Source organism: Pseudochaenichthys georgianus, chromosome 13 (genome assembly GCF_902827115.2).
Source record: "Pseudochaenichthys georgianus chromosome 13, fPseGeo1.2, whole genome shotgun sequence".
In the NCBI taxonomy this organism is placed as follows: Eukaryota; Metazoa; Chordata; class Actinopteri; order Perciformes; family Channichthyidae; genus Pseudochaenichthys; species Pseudochaenichthys georgianus.
In genome coordinates, this window is record NC_047515.1 from 25,177,470 (window position 1) to 25,196,499 (window position 19,030).

Consider the following 19,030-nt stretch of genomic DNA (forward strand, 5'->3'; position numbering starts at 1 on the left):
TCAGTCTTTATGCCAAATATCAGATTTAATGATATGTAGGGCAAACATATAACTGAGTATATTTCTTATGTTTTTGGCCCTGTGCTCTTATCTCTCTCAAGCCTAACAGCTCATCAAAGCCACTTCCAGGTTATTAGTATGTTCTCAAATCACATGATAAGAGCTCAAAGTAGGAAATGTGTTACCATGCGTGATCTAATATCACTATGATGTCCCCTGTGCTCCACATAGCCTTCAGGCTGATGTTTGGTATAAACACTGACATGTGCCTGGTATTAGCCAAAAAAGTTCATGGTTTGAGTGAACTGAATAATACCAACAGAAGATAGTCTCATGTTTCTCCATCCCACTGCCTCCCTTATCCGCACAAAACAAATAATCTCAACAGGCAAATTATTTGCTGTGTCAGTGCATGGGCCGTTTGGAAAATAAAGATTTTGTCAGCACCTTCCTGTTTGCAATGTGGCCCCGACAAACAGACTTTGCATTAGTGGAAACACTCAAACACAGGCATGTGTTGACGGCACACACAAACAGGGAGACAGGGAGGGACAAATTAAGGACTTGTTTGTGGTCAAGCAGTGAGCTTGGGGCAGTGTGAAGAATAATTGTTGTGGTTGTGCTTGAAGACCACCAACAGCACAGTCAATGAACAAATGCACAGAAAGCATTTATTGTGGTCATACAGAATACAACTAAATTAGCAATAGTCCTGATCAGTAATTAAAGGCTGCAGGAAACACTTAAAAAACCAAAACACTTTCTAAAATGAAAATTGAAATAAAGACTTCAAAGTTATCCAGTCAATCATTTTCTTCTAATTCCTGACATTTGATCGGTGCTCATGAAGAAACCAGTGCATTGATTATCCACTCATGGGATTCAAATGTGTTAAGCTCCTTGCACCTGATTCTTAAACTCATGTTCATCTTCCTCACAGATTTAGCGTGGGAATCCCCTGACAACTGCTATCTCTGCTTCAGGCATCTGCCCCGCGCACTATCGTATGTCACACATGTATGCAACATACATAACATATGCACATATATGAAACAACACACACATACCATGTTACCCCAGCTGCTGCGTGTCACTTGTTGTTGTCACTTTGACCCCACGTCTCTGTCGCTGGGGAGAAAACTAGAGCTTTACTCAGGTTGCACTCCAACATCTGCCACCTTTAACACACATCTCTCCCTGCTTCTCCCTCTCACACACACACACATTAATTAATTCTAAATTAACTGCACTCAGATCCTTTGATAAAGTGAAAGTAGCAATATAAGTATTAAAGTGTATTAATGCCCAAACAGTACAATCTTATATGATGTTGAACAACTCACTCCAAAATCTTGCTCCTTATATTATGCTGCTTTTCTATTTTTCAGATAAGGATTTCCAAAAGATTGAGAAGCGTAGCTGCAAGGATCCAGTTTCGATTCAGCCACTAAAGCATTAGTGCAGTTGGACACTGATGTTGAGTGATAGGGCCTGACTCACATACCCCTCTCACACCAACGCAGTTCCCGTTCTAGTACCGTGATAGAGCTTTTCTGGTTCGGAACCGGTTCTTCTTTTCAGCCCCCGTTTTGTTCACACCGCCCAGAGACCGACTGGTGCTGCCGCTGCTGCGTCATGACGTCACCGTTTACGTCGCTGATTTTCTCCCCAATGGCGCTCACTACAACAACAATGGGGTACTGCATCGGGTCGATGATCGTGTTGCTTTTAATCATACGAAGCCAGATTAAATTAAATAACGACTTCTACAACCTTATACTTTTCGCCAGAGTGCCTTGGTTCATTGTTTATTAATGTGTTTCAGCGGCATTTACCGACTGCTGCGGTCTGAGCCGGCCCGTCCCATTAAGCGACATAAGCGGCCGTTTAGGGCCCCGCAGCCACTAAGGGCCCCCTAGCAAAAAATGAAAAGAAAAATGGAAAAAAAAATAATCTCAGTACACCGACACCGTGATAAGTATGTTTAATTAATTGTGTGCCTAGATTGCCTACTCTCAAAGTCATGTATTATATTATTGAGTCAATAATATAATACATTAACCGTGCTTTACCTGAACCTCATCATGACACTAGAGAGGACGGCAGGAATGTAATTTCCCGTGTTCAGTGAATGCAACAGAGGCAAGACACCAGACCAACCAGAGAGTTGAATGGAAATAAACATCTGTCTTATTGGCTGACAGGTACCTCTCCTGTGAGCTGTGACAATGTTTAAAATAAACTGTCAGTCGGACTCAGACATAAGACATTTTTTTCTGAAAAAAGACGACAATTCTCAAGTGGTGGCTCACACAACAACCCCAAAGCCACCACTTGAGCCAGGTAAACAAGGTATGTAAATGTCAGTACACTTCCAAGTTATGCGATGATGTAAGCAAAGCATAAATTACAGCTACGTTGACGTTACTTTGAATCGCGGGGGTAAGCTAAACCGTTAGCAAGTAGCTATAGCCTATAGCTAGCCAGATATATTAAATAAACACTTTGTCATACAATCTAAATGTTATGTTTTTAGCGTTACCTGGTGATTTCAAAGAAAGCTCTCTGGGAAATGTTGACTTACTGTTCGACATGAAGCTAGAAGCTACATTACAGTACACAGTTGATCCGGAGTCCTGTCAGTTAAAGTGTTTCATAGTTAGCTTAGCTAAGCATCAACCTAGCACTGAAATATATGGATGTTATGTGACAGTATTTCTGAGAAAAAGTCAGCTGAAATGGTGGCATAGTTGCCACTGCTTTACGTGTCGACAGCATGTTTGAACCGGTTTGAACGTATAGTATTTGCAGCAGTAAATGTGGCTGTTTGGCCACTGACGTTGCCATAACAACACCTGCATTTAAAATTTACAACCTCTTTTTGTGACAGATTTTTGCATGAAATTATAATTCTTCTGAATGATAATATTGACAGCTAATTTCTATGTGAACATTATGAGATGGACAGCCAGAGAGAATACATCAACAACAGTTATGAAATACTATGACAAAACAAGAATACAGTTTAAAAGGGGAGTGATTTGTAAAAAAATATAAGAAAAATCTATTTATAGTTCTGTTTCATATGGGTGTTGAGAGATGTATCCATAGATCTCTTAATTTTGCTCTCAAAGTGCACCAGATTGATGCTTTTAACTTCAATATTTAAAAAAAAAATGTGGGGTGCTGGTGCATGGCATCACAACGCTGTATGAAAGTTTCTCTGGTATAACATGGGTGATGTTAGCATAGCAACCGAAGCTAAACTGACTATCTTGACTACTTGTTTTCTACAGGCACATTTTAGGTGTATTTTTTTTTTTTTTCATTATGATTCTACTTGTGATAGTCGGACATGGCAACCTGTGCAGTCCATGTATTTGTCAGGACCGTTTAGTGTGTTATGTCACGTTTTGTATGTCTTGTTTTGGGTGTTTTGCTGTTTTCCCCGTCTTGTTTTCCTCTGGGTATATTGTTCCTCAGCTCTGGCAGAGGCGCGCCACATGGCTACGGAGAAGCCAGGCTTGGTGAAATTCTTACCTGGCTGGATTTTGGATTTCCTCTCGGTGTGTTATCCCCTGCCTGCTAGCCCCAGCCATGCTGGCTCCCTGCCTCCCAATTCCCATTATGACACCACACGCATCGGTGTGTTCTGTCTGGAGTCAACCCTTGCTTCTGCCCCAGTTCCTGCTCCTGTCCAAGAGCCGTTCTCTGGAACTCGTCTGGCTTTTGGAGGTCCACGGAGCCTCCAAAAGGCTCCTAAGAGGAGGAGACGCAGGTCCAGGCTAGCAGCCCTAGCCACAGAAGCCATGCTTTGGGCTCCAGTTCTGGCCCCAGCAGCCATAGTTCCGGCCCCAGTTCTGGCCCCAGCAGCCATGGTTCCGGACCCAGTTCTGGCCCCAGCAGCCATGGTTCCCGCCCCAGTTCTGGCCCCAGCAGCCATGGTTCCAGCCTCAGTCCTTGCCCCAGCAGCCATGGTTTTGACTCCAGCCCCTCGTCTCCGGCCGACGCCAGCTCCCTGTGTCCTGTCGGCGTACCGGTCTACGCTAGCTCCCCGTGCCCTTGTCGGCATTCCGGCCGACTCCAGCCCCCCGTATTCTGTTGGCGAACCGATCGTCTCAAGTCTCCTCTCAAGTTCCTTCTCAAGTTCTCTCTCAAGCCACATCTCCAGCTCCCTCTCGAGTCCCCTCTCAAGTTCCCTCTCGAGTCTTCTTTCAAGTCACCTCTCGAGTCTCCTCTCAAGTCCCCCCTCGAGTCCCCTCTCAAGTCACCTCTCGAGTTCCCTCTCAAGCCTCCTTTCAAGTCACCTCTCGTGTCCACTCTCAAGTCACCTCTCGAGTCCCCTCTCAAGCCTCCTTTCAAGTCACCTCTCGAGTTCCCTCTCAAGTCTCCTCTTGAGTGTCCTCTCGAGTTCCCTCTCAAGTCTCCTCTCGAGTCCCCTCTCGAGTCCCCTCTCGAGTTCCCTCTCAAGTCCCCTCTCAAGTCACCTCTCGAGTCCCTTCTCAAGTTCCTACTCTAGTCACTTCCCTAGTCCCTTCTCAAGTCCCTCCTCTAGTCCCCCCTCTAGTCACTTCTCTAGTCACTTCTCTAGTCCCCTCTCTAGTCCCTCCTCTGGTCCCTTCCCGAGTCCCTTCTCTAGTCCCTTCCCTTCCCAAGTCCCTTCCCTAGTCCCTTCTCTAGTCCCACTCCCTACTCAATTCCCTTCTCAAGTCCCTCCTCTAGTCACTTCCCTAGTCCCTTCTCTAGTCCCATCTCTAGTCCCACCTTTAGTCACTTCTCTAGTCCCTTCTCAAGTCCCTACTCTAGTCCCATCTCAAGTTCCCTCTCGAGTTCCCTTGTCTCTCCTCTAGTCCCACCTTGGGTCCCCTCTCGAGGTCCCCTCTCTAGTTCCCCCTTGGTTCCCCTCTCGAGTCTCCTCTCGAGTCTCATCTCAAGTCCCCTCTCTATTCCCCTCTCTATTCCCCTCCTCGGGTCCCCTCTCTATTCCCCTCCTCAGGTCCCCTCTCTAGTCCCCTCCTCGGGTCCCCTCTCGAGTCCCCTCTCTAGTTCCCCCTTGGTTCCCCTCTCGAGTCTCCTCTCGAGTCTCACCTCAGGTCCCCTCTCTAGTCCCCTCTCGAGTCCCCCCTCTAGTTCCCCCTTGGTTCCCCTCTCGAGTCTCCTCTCGAGTCTCCTCTCGAGTCTCATCTCAAGTCCCCTCTCTATTCCCCTCCTCGGGTCCCCTCTCTAGTCCCCTCCTCGGGTCCCCTCTCGAGTCCCCTCTCTAGTTCCCCCTTGGTTCCCCTCTCGAGTCTCCTCTCGAGTCTCACCTCAGGTCCCCTCTCGAGTCCCCTCTCGAGTCCCCCCTCTAGTTCCCCCTTGGTTCCCCTCTCAAGTCTCCTCTCAAGTCCCCTCTCGAGTCACGTCTCAAGTCCCTACCCATTGTCCTGGTCCGTTGGAGGTTCCGCTGGGGGTCCTGCCAACTCCATGTCCTATCCCGTTGGAGGCCCCGCCGACTACTCCTCTGCCGGGGGTCCTGCCAACTCTATGTCCTGTGCCGTTGGAGGTGCCGCCGACAACTCTTCTGCCGGGGGTCCTGCCAATCCTATCTCCGTGCTGTTGGAGGTTTCGCTGGAGGTCCTGCCAATCCTATGTCCTGTGCCGTTGGAGTTCCCGCCGACTACTCTTCTGCCGGGGGTCCTGCCAACCCTATGTCCTGTGCCGTTGGAGGTTCCGCTGGGGGTCCTGCCAACCCTATGTCCTGTCCCGTCCCGTTGGGCGTCCCGTCGACTACTCTTCTGCCGGGGTCCTGCCAACCCTATGTCCTGTGCCGTTGGAGGTTCCGCTGGGGGTCCTGCCAGCTCCATGTCCAGTCCCATTGGAGGTCCCGCCGACTAGTCTCCTGCCGGGGGTCCTGCCAATCCTATGTCCTGTTCCTCTGGGGGTCTCGCCGACAACTCTTCTGCTGGGGGTCCTGCCAACCTGGGGGTCCTGCTCCCTATCTCTGTTTCTTATCCTATATCTAATAGAACTGCTCGGGTCTTGATAGATTGAGTGAGGAAGTTCATGAGATCTTTCTAGAGGGTTATCAAGAATAACTTTTATCCAATGACCTTTTCCCTCTCTGTCTGTGTCTGTGTATTCTCTTGTTCCGATTAACCCAGCCAAATCTTTTTTCTTGTTTTGTATCTATATCTACGCCGGGATCCGGAGTCGAGGCTGATCCTCTTATCTGCATTTGGGTCCTGCTTGCTTCACTCACCGTAACAGTATTGATTCCATCCGATAGCTGCTATAATACAAAACAAAACGTCTGCCTGCTCTCCAAAATGATCAATGACAGCGAACGGATGGTCAAAGTAATGCACAAATAAACAGAATCACACAAAGCCTGACTTTATAAAAAAATGTTTTATAAGTGTGTGGTTGCGTTCTAGTCACTTTGCTCAGCACTACTGCTTGTTACAACTGGTATTTGCCGTACTCACCTTTAACTAGTAGCTCAGGTTAATCTCGCCCCCCTCCGACGTAAGCGTGACGTATGCGGTTAAAAAAATGTTGGTGCTTGAAAAGAACGGAATTCCGGAGCTTCGAGGCGACTCCGCTGCGGTGTGAACAGGAAAAAACTGTGCTTTTCAGGCTCTAGCTCCGAACCGGCTCTGGAACCGCGTTGGTGTGAAAGGGGCAGTCAGCCCAAAAGTGTTGGTTGAATCTGAGGTCATGGCTCTGTGCAGGGCAAGGCTAGCGTTGTTTGCCTCACCAAACGGTAATATAATTTAAATTTGAACCTGGCTTTGTGCTGTGAACCATTGTCATTTTGAAACAAGAAGGTAGTAGTCCACCAACCTGCACACAACCCTTTATAAAACAGGCGTTTGTGGTTCGAACACTACAGTGTTGAGACACGGTTCTGAGGATGAACTCTTAGATCTTCATATGCCTTTTTTTGTTAGATCAGAGTTAGCTAGTACAAGAAACAAAGACCCAATACATCTGTTTTAGGGAATTTTTCAGCTGGGTATATTTAAGATGTCTTTATAAACTCTACCTTAAATATGAAAGAGAAACATATTTGAAACACAATATCTCTTCTCTCCTGTCAGACTGTTAACCAAAATCCCCCCTGTTTCTAAGAAAATCCCCACAGTGTTGATTCCCTAAAACAACCCCCATTTTCCCATCCCCTTAATTTGCTGAAACCAAGTGTTTCGCTCAGGGGGATTCATGTGATATGAGCCGTTTAACAATGTACACAATCATCATTACCTGCATGTTTTAATGAGATGTGTGTGTAATGAACTCCACCACAACTTACATCATCTTTTCTTTATATCGGTGCCAGAAAATGTGTTAATCCACTCAGTGATTTAGTGTCACAAAGAGCAGATTAGAGAGCAGCTCATTTGAAGGAGTGATGCACAGCGAATTCACATTATTTAGACTTTTTTTGAGTTTATATAAACCTCACAGGTAAACCAAACAATTCTGCTTATTTGAGAATGCAATTGACAAAAGTCTGAACCATTTCCTCCTCACCTTATCTCTGAATCAATTAATCAACGGCTCATGTCAGTTGCAGGCTTGCACACACACTCATACGCACAGTCGTGCCGATATGAATAGCACCCATTGATGCGTTTCCCTTTGAGGCCTGCCCCCAATGAGTGCTGTGCTGAGCAGGTAAGTGGTGGTGGGTAAACCGATATACCCCTGGGCTCTGCTACACCCCATATACTAACCCAACCACACAAAAACACACACACCCCTGCTATTGTTCCCCCCTCCATGTTTTCCCATGTCTTCCTGCTTCCTGGGCCCCTGCACTACCTGCCGGCACATTCCTGCCCCGGTGCTGTCCAATCTCTTTGTGTTCACACTCTTTGTTGCTCTGTTTCCACTGTCACTCTTTCTTTATTACCTTGTTTGTCTGGTGCCCGCTTCCCCTTCTGTGTTTTACCTGTTAGTCTCTGTTCACTGCATACCTGCCTAACTCAAACAGTGATTAACAACATGTCTCACGGTCAGAAAAACGTGACAGTAGCTGCATGCAGGCTCTGGTCCATTAGATTACTGCAATTCATCTTTTCTGCTCCTTCAGAAAAATGTATTGTGTATTTTAGGGCTTCTACAGCTACATTCTGAATCTGTAGCAATAACACACTAAACTTATATTATTAAAAGCCTGCTATTATCGAATTACATGTACATGTTTTGTTATTTGAGCAAGTACGAGTTATAGGGGAAATAATACATTTATAATCCTTTTTAAATAATTCTGTCAGTAACCAACAGGCAACATTCAGGATAAGAAAGTCAAAAGGTATATTAAAACGGAATAACACATTATTGTTGGTGACTTTAAAAAGTAAAATAACACCAGCCTTACTCTTAGGTGTTTAAAAGCTTAGTAAAAAGCTTGTCTTCATTTATTTTTCATATACAAAAATGTAATATACTTATTTATTTCAAAGTGCATATGCCTCACACATGTATGTTGTCCTGAAGATGAAAAGAGAAAACACTAATGATAAGGTGAAATTAGTTCTTGCATGTCATGGCTGCTTTTTTTCTAATCTAAGATGCCAAATAAAAACTTCACAACATTACCCCTGCAACGATAATGTAACTCTTTACAATAAATAATAGTGAATTGTGAATGACTGCGGCTACAATAATGATGTGTCGGAACAATCTGGCTGCTGTATTGGGGCGCCTTCCTGCCTGGGTGAATGCCCTGGGACTATCATTTGGGTGGTGATAAAGGAGAGATTTACAACCCTGGGACAGGATCAGTCTATCGTCACTCCATCAGTCCTACTCACTCCTGAACTAATGTTATCACTTCACCCTTAAGCACCAAACATAATTGACTTCAATCATTGAGGGTTTTTCCATCTGAGTGGCAAAATCACACAAATCAAGTAATACCCCACCCTCAGGCGTGGTAAGAGATATACAAGCTTCAGGACGAGCATTTCCCCAGATGTGAGTGTTTACTGTTTTCTGTCTCTCCTCTGGTCATTTAGTCAAGTGACCCCCGTCACTCATTCAAAAGGTTTAAAGCCCCTTTCACCCCTCCCTTACTGTTTTTTCATTTCCAACCCTGCCACTACCATCTCATACATGTCTCTGATCTTCTTCCCCTTGCCTTACCCAATAAAAGGCTGTCCCCTAATGTCTTAACCCCACACCCCTCAGCCGTCCCATCCCCAGGGGGCCCCGTAAGAGTATGACTGGGTGGTCCCTCCCATCCCAAACCACCCCCCCCCCTCCATAGGGTCAGAGGTGAACCCCGACTGTGTGTGGGAAACGTGCTGTGCAGGGCCAGGCAGGGAAGTGAGGAAGCAGTTCAAGCTGCCCCGTTTCCTCCCTGTACCCCACCACAGTTCTTTAATGGGGCTTCTGGGGTCAGTGGGACAGAGAAACACAGGCGTGGTGCTGGTGTTGGTTACAGTTTTGATTTATTGGACCAATTTCTTCTCCAAACGTGAGCTTGTTTTGTTTGAGAGGGAGTCAGAGCAGACTGGCTTAGGCTGAGGGGATCAAGTGAGACGCCGTACAGGATGATGTGGGAAGATTGTGTGTGTACTTGTCTCTGTTCATGTGCTTATGTGAATAAAAGTGTCTGATGTCTGTATATGTATGTGGCAACCGAGATCCCTTGCTGAGTGTGCGTTAACTTGAAGCAATTATTAGGGACTGTCTAGCCAGTGCTGTGCCAAAGGAGCTTAAAGTGATTTATTTGAATGGCGAAGGAAGCTGGTTATTTTACTGGCAAATTGCTGTGTATTTTAGAAATGATGGCCTTGGTTCTGTCCAGAGGAGGATAACAAGCCAGGCAAAAAATACCTGGGCTGCAGTAGAACAATCTGTGATAATAACAGCTTCGGTCAGCTAACTGAGATAATATGATCCCACCTTTAAAATATTTCTAAAAAACACAAATAGACAGATTCCAGCTGGAGGCAAGAATGTAAGGTTCAAAAGTACCTCCCAAAATCACTGAAGCACACGTACCAACACATCCACAAATATGTGTATGATATAATATTATTAAAATAATGCAGTAAAACCCACAGTTATAATAAGATGGGATAGCTGAAAATGTAGATAAAAGCAAGACAGTGATACTAGATGAGATATTTGTGACAGAGATTGGGAGTGTGTTATATGTTGAGGGCTGATTCATAACATAAATAAGCCAATTATGTACAATTGTAATTTACTGTGCATATTGACTCATTAACACATTTAGTTTAACATATAGTAAGAATTAGAAAGCTAATAGCAAACTCATTGTATGCACACACACACACACACACACACACACACACACACACACACACACACACACACACACACACACACACACACACACACACACACACACACACACACAGAAACACACTCACAAGCACAGACATATTTACCTATTGCAAAACACATGACCTTATTCAAATATATGTGCTGATAGATTTGCGTTTTGTTTTCACAGACACAGACAAAGGAACATTATGGCATTGCAGGGCCACTCCTTCAGCTCTGCAGATTTAGAGAACAGCCCTCCAGTGAAACATTTCATGTATAGTGTTTCATCACTTAGTCCTAGCCCCTAATGGGTCGATGGATCATAACATGTCGTAAAACAGGTGTCCCAATGTCAGATGTGTATTTTTATAATATCTCAGATATCTATAGGTATGACTAGTTTTAAATTTATCAAAACACAATTTATGTAGCACTGTGTAATTTACAATCTTTGTGAATTGTGTACTGTAAACTATGATAACTGTATTTGATTTCTACATTACTGTTTGTAACATTTATCGGAGATCGTAAAGCCTTGCATACCACAAATTGTCCATTACTGAATCAAGATATAACCTCAATAACAAACACAATCTGTGGAAGCCCAGAGTAAACCTCCTGAGTTTCTCCTGCCCTTCTCTTCTTTGTTGAAATCCAAAACAACAAACACTTAAAAATAGCCTGTGGCTATTTCGGACTCTTGGCAGGTCTCCTCAGTGGCGTGCCTTGTTGTTATCTGAACTTTAACTACACGCCTTAAAAACAATGTATATTTTAAAACCAAACCAAACGTGTTAACTTTCACACTGAAATGCTTTTTTGTATTTTGCTCGTAGTTTACTATAGAATTGATGGAAAAGGTTCTTAATCAAGTGGATTAAATAATTTTTCAAAAAGACGGATTTATAGTTTTAGCAGTTTAAATGGCCATTGGTCAAAGGTGTTTGTGTGTGTGTGTGTGTGTGTGTGTGTGCGTGCGTGCGTGCGTGCGTGTGTGTGTGTGTGTGTGTGTGTGTGTGTGTGTGTGTGTGCATGCGTGCGTGCGTGTGTGTGTATGTGTGTTAGAGAGAGAGAAATAGAAAAAGAGAGAGGGAGAGGGGGAAGTGACATCATGGAAAGTGAGTGCTGTGCAAACAGAGGTTACAGCCCCCAGGTGGGCTCTATGATTAAGAGATTACAGAGGAAATGAAAGAGCTTCGGGATTGCGCACACACATGCACACATGTACACATGCGATAAATGTGTATGGATGTCTAGGAGGTAGTGGAAGTTGTGTGTGTGTGAGTCAGTGTGTGTCTAGAGAAGGTAGAGGAAGTTAGGTCACATGTTGCCTGTCCTGGACGGCAGCCACTTGCTCTGAATCAGGAAAAAGCTGATTCAGCATGGCTACAGGCAAACAAACCCTAAATAAGCCTCCATTCAGCCACACATGGAGAAAGATGATAACTTTCCTAAGACTTTCCTTTAATTTGCCATCATTCACCTAAGAGCTGCACCTAGATCAGATATTTTCCACCTGAGCGACTTTGTTCCACTAACTGAAGAGTAATCAGTTTCATATGCTGTGTGTTCAGTTGCTATTAGCTACATGTGTGGTGATCAAAGAGAAGAGCTATCACAGTTTCCACTGCAATCACAACATCAGAGCGATATTTGGCTAGGCATCTAATCAATACCACATTTACTCGGGAAAGTAATTGTGCTTTCGTTGAAAACTTGCAGGCGAAGAAGTGGGTATCTTGTGGGGTATACGCTCCACATGTTGTCCATATGTTCTCATATTGTTTACTGTAAAGCTCAAGTCACACTTTAAACTGAGAAACACCAAAAGGTTCTCATGTCTTCAGCTGCTGGACGCGGGAACGTGGTCAGCAGCTCTGCACCGCGAAGACCCCTGCTGAGAGATCCCAGCAGAGGTTATTGTTTCTGCCTTTAAAAGGGGGAGTGGGGATAGGGAGTGAGGATAAGGAGTGGGGATAAGGAGTGGGGATAGGGAGTGGGGATAAGGAGTGGGTGTTCTTTGCCTAAAGGGCTGCTTTTGTCTCAAGGGATGAGCAAGTTAATTAGAAATGAAGTTTGTTCAACTCTGTGGGACAAGTGGATGAAAGTAGTGCAGATATAGTAAAATCATAGCTGGATTAAGTGGTTTACAACAAGTTGACGTTTATACTCAGGTGTGACAGTGTTGTCATAGTAACTAAAGAAGGGATCTACTAAATTGCTACTTTCCCAAGTGAGCTCAAAAGGACTTCTGACCCCCTATACTCAGCCTCAAAACGTTGTCACTTCGACAAAAGGTAATCCCTGCATGCGCTCCATTGTGTCCTGTTCAGCCACCATTCAGGCCCCTGGAGGCGAGCCACTCAGCACAGAGGCCAGCTAATTTAACCCTCCTCTTCTAAAAGCCCACTGCTGGACCAGGGTGTAACTCTATTAACTAAGGGTCCTCGAGGCAGCCAGGTCAGCTTTAACCCCTTCAAGGAAACAACTCTTTTGGAAATTATTCAGGAAAATTGGAGGGCTAATGACAGGGGCGAGAAGCTGAGGCTGGAGAAGTTTAGCCAAGTTTAGCCTTTTAATCAAGTCAAGGTGACACATGTGTTAGCATTAGGGACGTGAGTCAAAAAGACAATGAGAAGGTGGTTAACGAGAAGAGGTTCAGCAAATACACAGAGGCACACTTCTGGTGGGAATGAGAGACAGTTTTTGCACATACCCCGTCATTTGAGGTGAACAGCAATTGGAAGTGAGAGGACATACTGTAAGGACAGAGCTGCAGCTGGACTCCTTCAGACAAACGCACAGGATAAACACATCCTCACCACCTCGCCACAATAAGGTGTCTTTATCCTCAGCTGACCTTGGAGAAGGGATCCATGGTTTTGTATCATTTTGTTTAGACTGAAATTGTCCTTTCTTTCATTCAGACATCACAAACAAGTCTACACAGTTTGCACAATATGAGTGAAAACGTACTATCCTACATTTTTATCAATTCAATTTACCTTCCAGAAAAATTGAAATAAAACTAATGGGATACAATCATCAATATCAATATCATCAATAATACTTGTAACTCTCAAAAATAGCTTTAAAAAGCTATAGTTATAGTTCCTAAATGTGTTGTTCCATAATGAAACCCCCTTTTTAGCTTTGTTGTACAGCAAACATATTTGCACTCCTGTTTTGAAATCATGTTTGCATAAGCAATAGATGTTTGTTATCAGCCTCATTAATTATACATACATATTTGATATGTACAGTATATATGCTGTAGATTTAGATCTACTCATCTGATATGACTACTGGCAGCAATCTCATACAGTTTGTCATTCACCCGCTTTACAATAAAACAGTACACATTCATCTGAAGAAGAGTAAAAGACATCGGCAGCGCGAGGGGGGGCTGAATTTGTGTTTGGATCTTCGGAGGGGATGTGGGATAAGAACACAATTAGTGGAGCTTAAGGGAGGACAGGGAGGGGGTGAGGGTGAGCCACACTCACCTGCATGAGCGCTCCGACCAAAGCCCAGGTGTTGCACACCTGGGCCTTTGGGTGCACCCATTAGCCATAACCCACCTAGGTCAATGACCCTCTCTCCTGTTACAAATACAGAGGGGATTTTGTGAGGTGGAATTAGGACACATTAGCAGTTTCATGCCATTGACAGCACCTCTTTAAAGTTCACAAATACATGTATTACATGTAGGCTAAAATCAAGTCAATGATTATTTTTGTTTGTTTTTTATTTATCTATTTATTGTGTGTTGTAAAAATAGTGCCCAGGAAAATCCCATAACCCAATTTAAAGGATCCAAAGGGCATGTTATGTCCCAGTTAAAAACCTAAAGATATTTAACAATAAAAAACGTAAAGCATCAAATCCTCACATTTTAAAGTTGGAACCATATTTAATTTGCAGATTTTCTCTATAATCCGCTAAATTATTTGTATTTATATAATTACATGCAAAATGTGTTAAACCTTACGTTGCATGTTTAGTTTCATTTTTGTTTTAATTCTTCAGAATCACAAGTCTACTGATCTACTGATCGTGCATTTGTTTAGAATTACAATAATAAGTAATGCGGGTCCTATTTTCCAAGTCTTTGATACACAGAGAGGAAGTGCAGAGACATGTCTTTGATTTGTGGGTATGGGTGTTCGGTCAGTGATGTCATCCATCATGGCCTCTGACATCATCCTCAGGAGGCGACTGTTTTCTCTCACTGACACTCTGCTGCAGGGCCAGCCGAGGGCATGCAGTAACTTGCAGCAGCTTGATGAAGAGCTCCTGTTTCCATACATACTGTTGCATTTTGGACAGACAAGTTCCACTGACATAGGAGGGGCCTGTTTTCCTGGGTTTTATTATATTCCCATCAACCAGTTTCTTTAACATGCGTTCACTCTGATTATGAACCATTTAATAATAGTTACTTCAAATTGTACCTCCCTGCATATACTTGTGTATCATTTTTGTTTATTTCTTACAAATAATATTAGCTAACCTTAGACCAAAAGGCAATGCAAGTTTTCTTTACCTTCATGGACAGAAGATTTGTTATCAGGCTTTCTGACAGATGTGAGAAAAAAATAGATAGGGAAGAGTTAGTTTGGCATGTGTTTGTGCCTGAGGGAGGTATATGAGAACGTGAGAGATAACCTCTGAGATGAGTTAGTGGCAAAGAAAGCAATTCCGGTAAAGGGAAAGATAACATCAAAGGCGCAGATTGAGTAACTTATAATTAGGCTGTTTGTTTTTGTTCCACACAGATACTATATATATGTATTCAGGAGTGGAAGGTAATGAGCCTTTGTGGGCAGCAGGGATTTCCTCCCTCCTCTGCACACACACAGATACAATATAAAGGAAAGAGCCTTTTCTTCCCAGCAAGCACAGGCCATTGTACACATGCAGTCTGGCGTGACCCTTGATGTTTTCTGGAGGAGTCTTTTCACTTAAGCGTGTGTTGAAAGATGAACTCACAATAACATTTGCAGAATACCCCTAAATGAAGAAATATGAGTTCTTCTTATTTGCAGTGCTGGGGTTAAAAGGGGAACAAGGTCTGACAGTCAGCTGCAGAAGAGGAGAGATTTAGAGCCTCTGGCTATACTCTTTCACTTTTTACCCCTGGGTACTGCAAGATAATCTTCGCAGCAGATCTGTATGAATTCCACACATTGAGAATGACATCATGCAAAGATTCCTTAGCAAGTTACATCCAGTGAGGAAGTTCCTTATGTCAATTTGTGTCACAACATGAGGCAAAAGACTGTAATTGATTATTTTAATGGGATCATGAAGAAAACAGAAACATATCAAGGCATGTTACTAATTTGAATATTATGTGGTAATGTTTTGTTTTCTTCGGTTATAATTTCAGCAATACTATTGGCTAATGATTCCAAGCTTTTACGCAAGTAACTGATGCAACATGTGAAATGAACAGGGGAGAATGCATGTTTCGAACAATGGGAACCTATAGCAGTAACATCCTGAGTGAGACATTGTATTGTCTTCTTTCAGGATGTAAGCTGTATTCCCTTTTCATCATTGTTCCCTTTCTCTCACCCTGACTAATTCATTTTTGTACTTCCATCCCCTATTGTGACGTAAAACAATTGCTATGTCGGGAAATAGAATGCAAATATTGTGTTTTTATAATGAGTGTGACATTTATCAATAAAAGGAGATAATTAACTTTTACACATCTGTGCTTTTATTAAATTGTTGATCAAATTCTTATTCGTGAAAAATACCAATTCTAGTTTAAATGCTATTTCTCATACATTTCAATCACATGTGTAAACACATTATAACTGCAGTGCAAAAACAAACAACATGAAACCTTCTTGCAGGGACCAAACAGCTGACCATAAACAACATTTGGCGGCCCCCTTTTCTGCTCTGCTGTGGTGTGACAGTGTGAAAAGCGGAATCTACTCATGATATCCATGTGACAACCCAAGTAACAAAAGCTTGTTGAAATGAATCAGCGATCCTTAACATCTCTGCACTGAGCAGCATCAGTAAGCTGCCAACAGCACAGTGAGAAAAACTCTGCTTTCAGTGAGTGGGCAGAACTTTAAAAAAAAAAGTCTGCCTTGTTGCTAAGGGTGTATTGAATATAGGTTTCGGCATGCAGTGTAAATGCAACAGTAAAATTGGCCTGCCTGATCTAGTCTACAGGCCTTGCTTCATTACATTTTGACCCTCAAGCATCACCTTAGCTTCTAGACCTGGGGTTGTTATAGGATGCCTGGCTGGTTGGTGTTTTGGGTTTGCTTGGACCCTTGAACTCATTGACATTTATCTGTTTCTTTGCAACCTAGTCTCACTTCAGTACCTATCCACGACCACCTACAGAGTAACCAAAATCAGTTGAGTCTACTTGCTTTCAGTAATAAATCTAAAAGTTGAATTCATATTTGTGTGCAACAAAGTCACGCTAGTCACAAAACAAAAATACTAATGAGTTAATAGTTAGTGAATGTCCTTGTCTGCCAAGTGAAAACCAATAGGTCTGTGGGCCTCTGGGTAGCTTGTGATGTCTTCGTTCTATTTTAGCTCATCTCTCTACAGCACCCTCTCCGATGTGTCACTTTTAGCATGTAACCTTCATGTCAAAATGAATTATTATGCGGGAAATGGTTGACTTCTGTGAGCCTCTACATTAGGATTGAACTCCTCCAAGAAAATGTATATGCCTTACTCTTTTGTTAACAAGTGTCAGAACGCAGAGACATTTTAACTATATTTATATAAAGGAGGTAATCATTAAGGGGAAAAAACATGTTAAATAAAAGAAATAATCAGCTGGGATTCTCAAATCCGTTACCCTCAAGGACAAGAGGGTATAGTTTATAGATGGGTTGATGGGAATAAACAACACAAAGAAACCATGCTGTCAGTATGATGGGGGATAAAAAGATAGACATCCCAGGCGTCTTATTTTCATAGATAAAATCTGGTACAGTAGGGTGTAGATTATTTATAACTGACATTACATCAGTTGATAATAATTAGACGATGAAAGAGACACCAACTATGAATAACTAAAAGGAACTTGATATGCCAGATCTTGGTCTTATCTTATTGTGTAACCCTCAGTATGATTTTAAGAGATGTTCTGTTATTTATTTCAAAGACTACATCCCCCCTGCGTTGTTAATGTGAGGCATTGATAAAGTTATTTAAATAGCCCGGGGTGTCTGCTTTAATGTGTAGACCGAAAAGGGCTACTGATTTCAATGCAGAAAAAAGCGAGATAGATCCTAAAGTGGATGCTCTGGCATGCAAACAAATAATTGCAATAGTGCTGTGCAGAGTAGGTATGCACATAAATACACCTCCCCAGTTTAAATCTGAGCTGTTCGCTCTCTACACAGACACACATCACCCTCTGTCTGCGAGCCAAATTCACTGTTTGACAGTTGGGTTTCAGATCTGTGATTTTTCAAACTACAGTGCCTCTATACTGAGTCTGCCAGTTTGAGTCGATAGAACATTCTTGTACTTGTTTCAACTCATTAATGCATTTATACCTTTTGGCTATGTTTACACCACAGTGTATCTTAATAGCCCTTACTTCATAGAATGCCTTTGTGTCTGTATATAAAACAGCACGTCACCTGGCATCCCTCTGTTTTACTGTATGGCCCATTATACATGAAACACCTTCCTATTTACAGTGATGACAGCCAACCACGAAGGCCACCTGTCCCAAGAAGGGATTCACTGAAAAATACCCTCTGGAAAATTACTCATTGTTTGTCCTAAACATTGTGAAGATTGTTGCATCATTAACACATTTTCTTTCATCTTGGATTGAAACCGTCTGGATACGACATTAAAGGACCCCCTTCCCTTTAGCTATTATCTGCTTAACATGTCTAACTAAATCCAGCAAGCCTCATTGCTTTATTCTTAACTGTGAGGGACAGGATAGTCTCAGGTCAACATTTCTGAACCACAAAATAACAGACACATGCAGACAAGTGCCTTTTCTGTCCTGCAGTCCAAACAAATATCTCTAATGTACGATAGTAAAAGAAAGAGGACAAGAAAGATACACAACAACCCACAAAGGTAAGCAGAGCACCAAACGGCTCTTTTCTTTCTGCCTGCTGCACACCTTTGAGGCCAGCCTTTCTTGTAGCCCACCTTAAGAAAACATCCGTGCCCCCACACGACGCTGAGCCTTGTGTTTCCTTCTGTCTTTAATCTTAGTGAAAAGAGCTTTTAACAAGACTGGGGAGGATGAGAGGATCTGCCAAAGCCGAACAAAGGCGGGGAGGAACTGGGAGAGATAGAAACATAGTGGAAGGCTCTGTAATTTATCACCTGTTGCCCTTGGGCGGCCGTGCACTCCAAGCCCTGGGCGGTGTGTGTGTGTGTGTGTGTGTGTGTGTGTGTGTGTGTGTGTGTGTGTGTGTGTGTGTGTGTGTGTGTGTGTGTGTGTGTGTGTGTGTGTGTGTGTGTGTGTGTGTGTGTGTGTGTGTGTGTGTGTGTGTGTGTGTGTGTGTGTGTGTGTGTGTGTGTGTGTGTGTGTGTGTGTGTGTGTGTGTGTGTGTGTGTGTGTGTGTGTGTGTGTGTGTGTGTGTGTGTGTGGAAAGGTGATGAATTCAAAGCAAAGAATAAGAAACAGACATTCCTCTTAAACCTTTCATATACATTACTTTGATCAATTATTTAAAGTGGACATTTGTCATCTGTCAACATATGTCGTGTTTCTGTA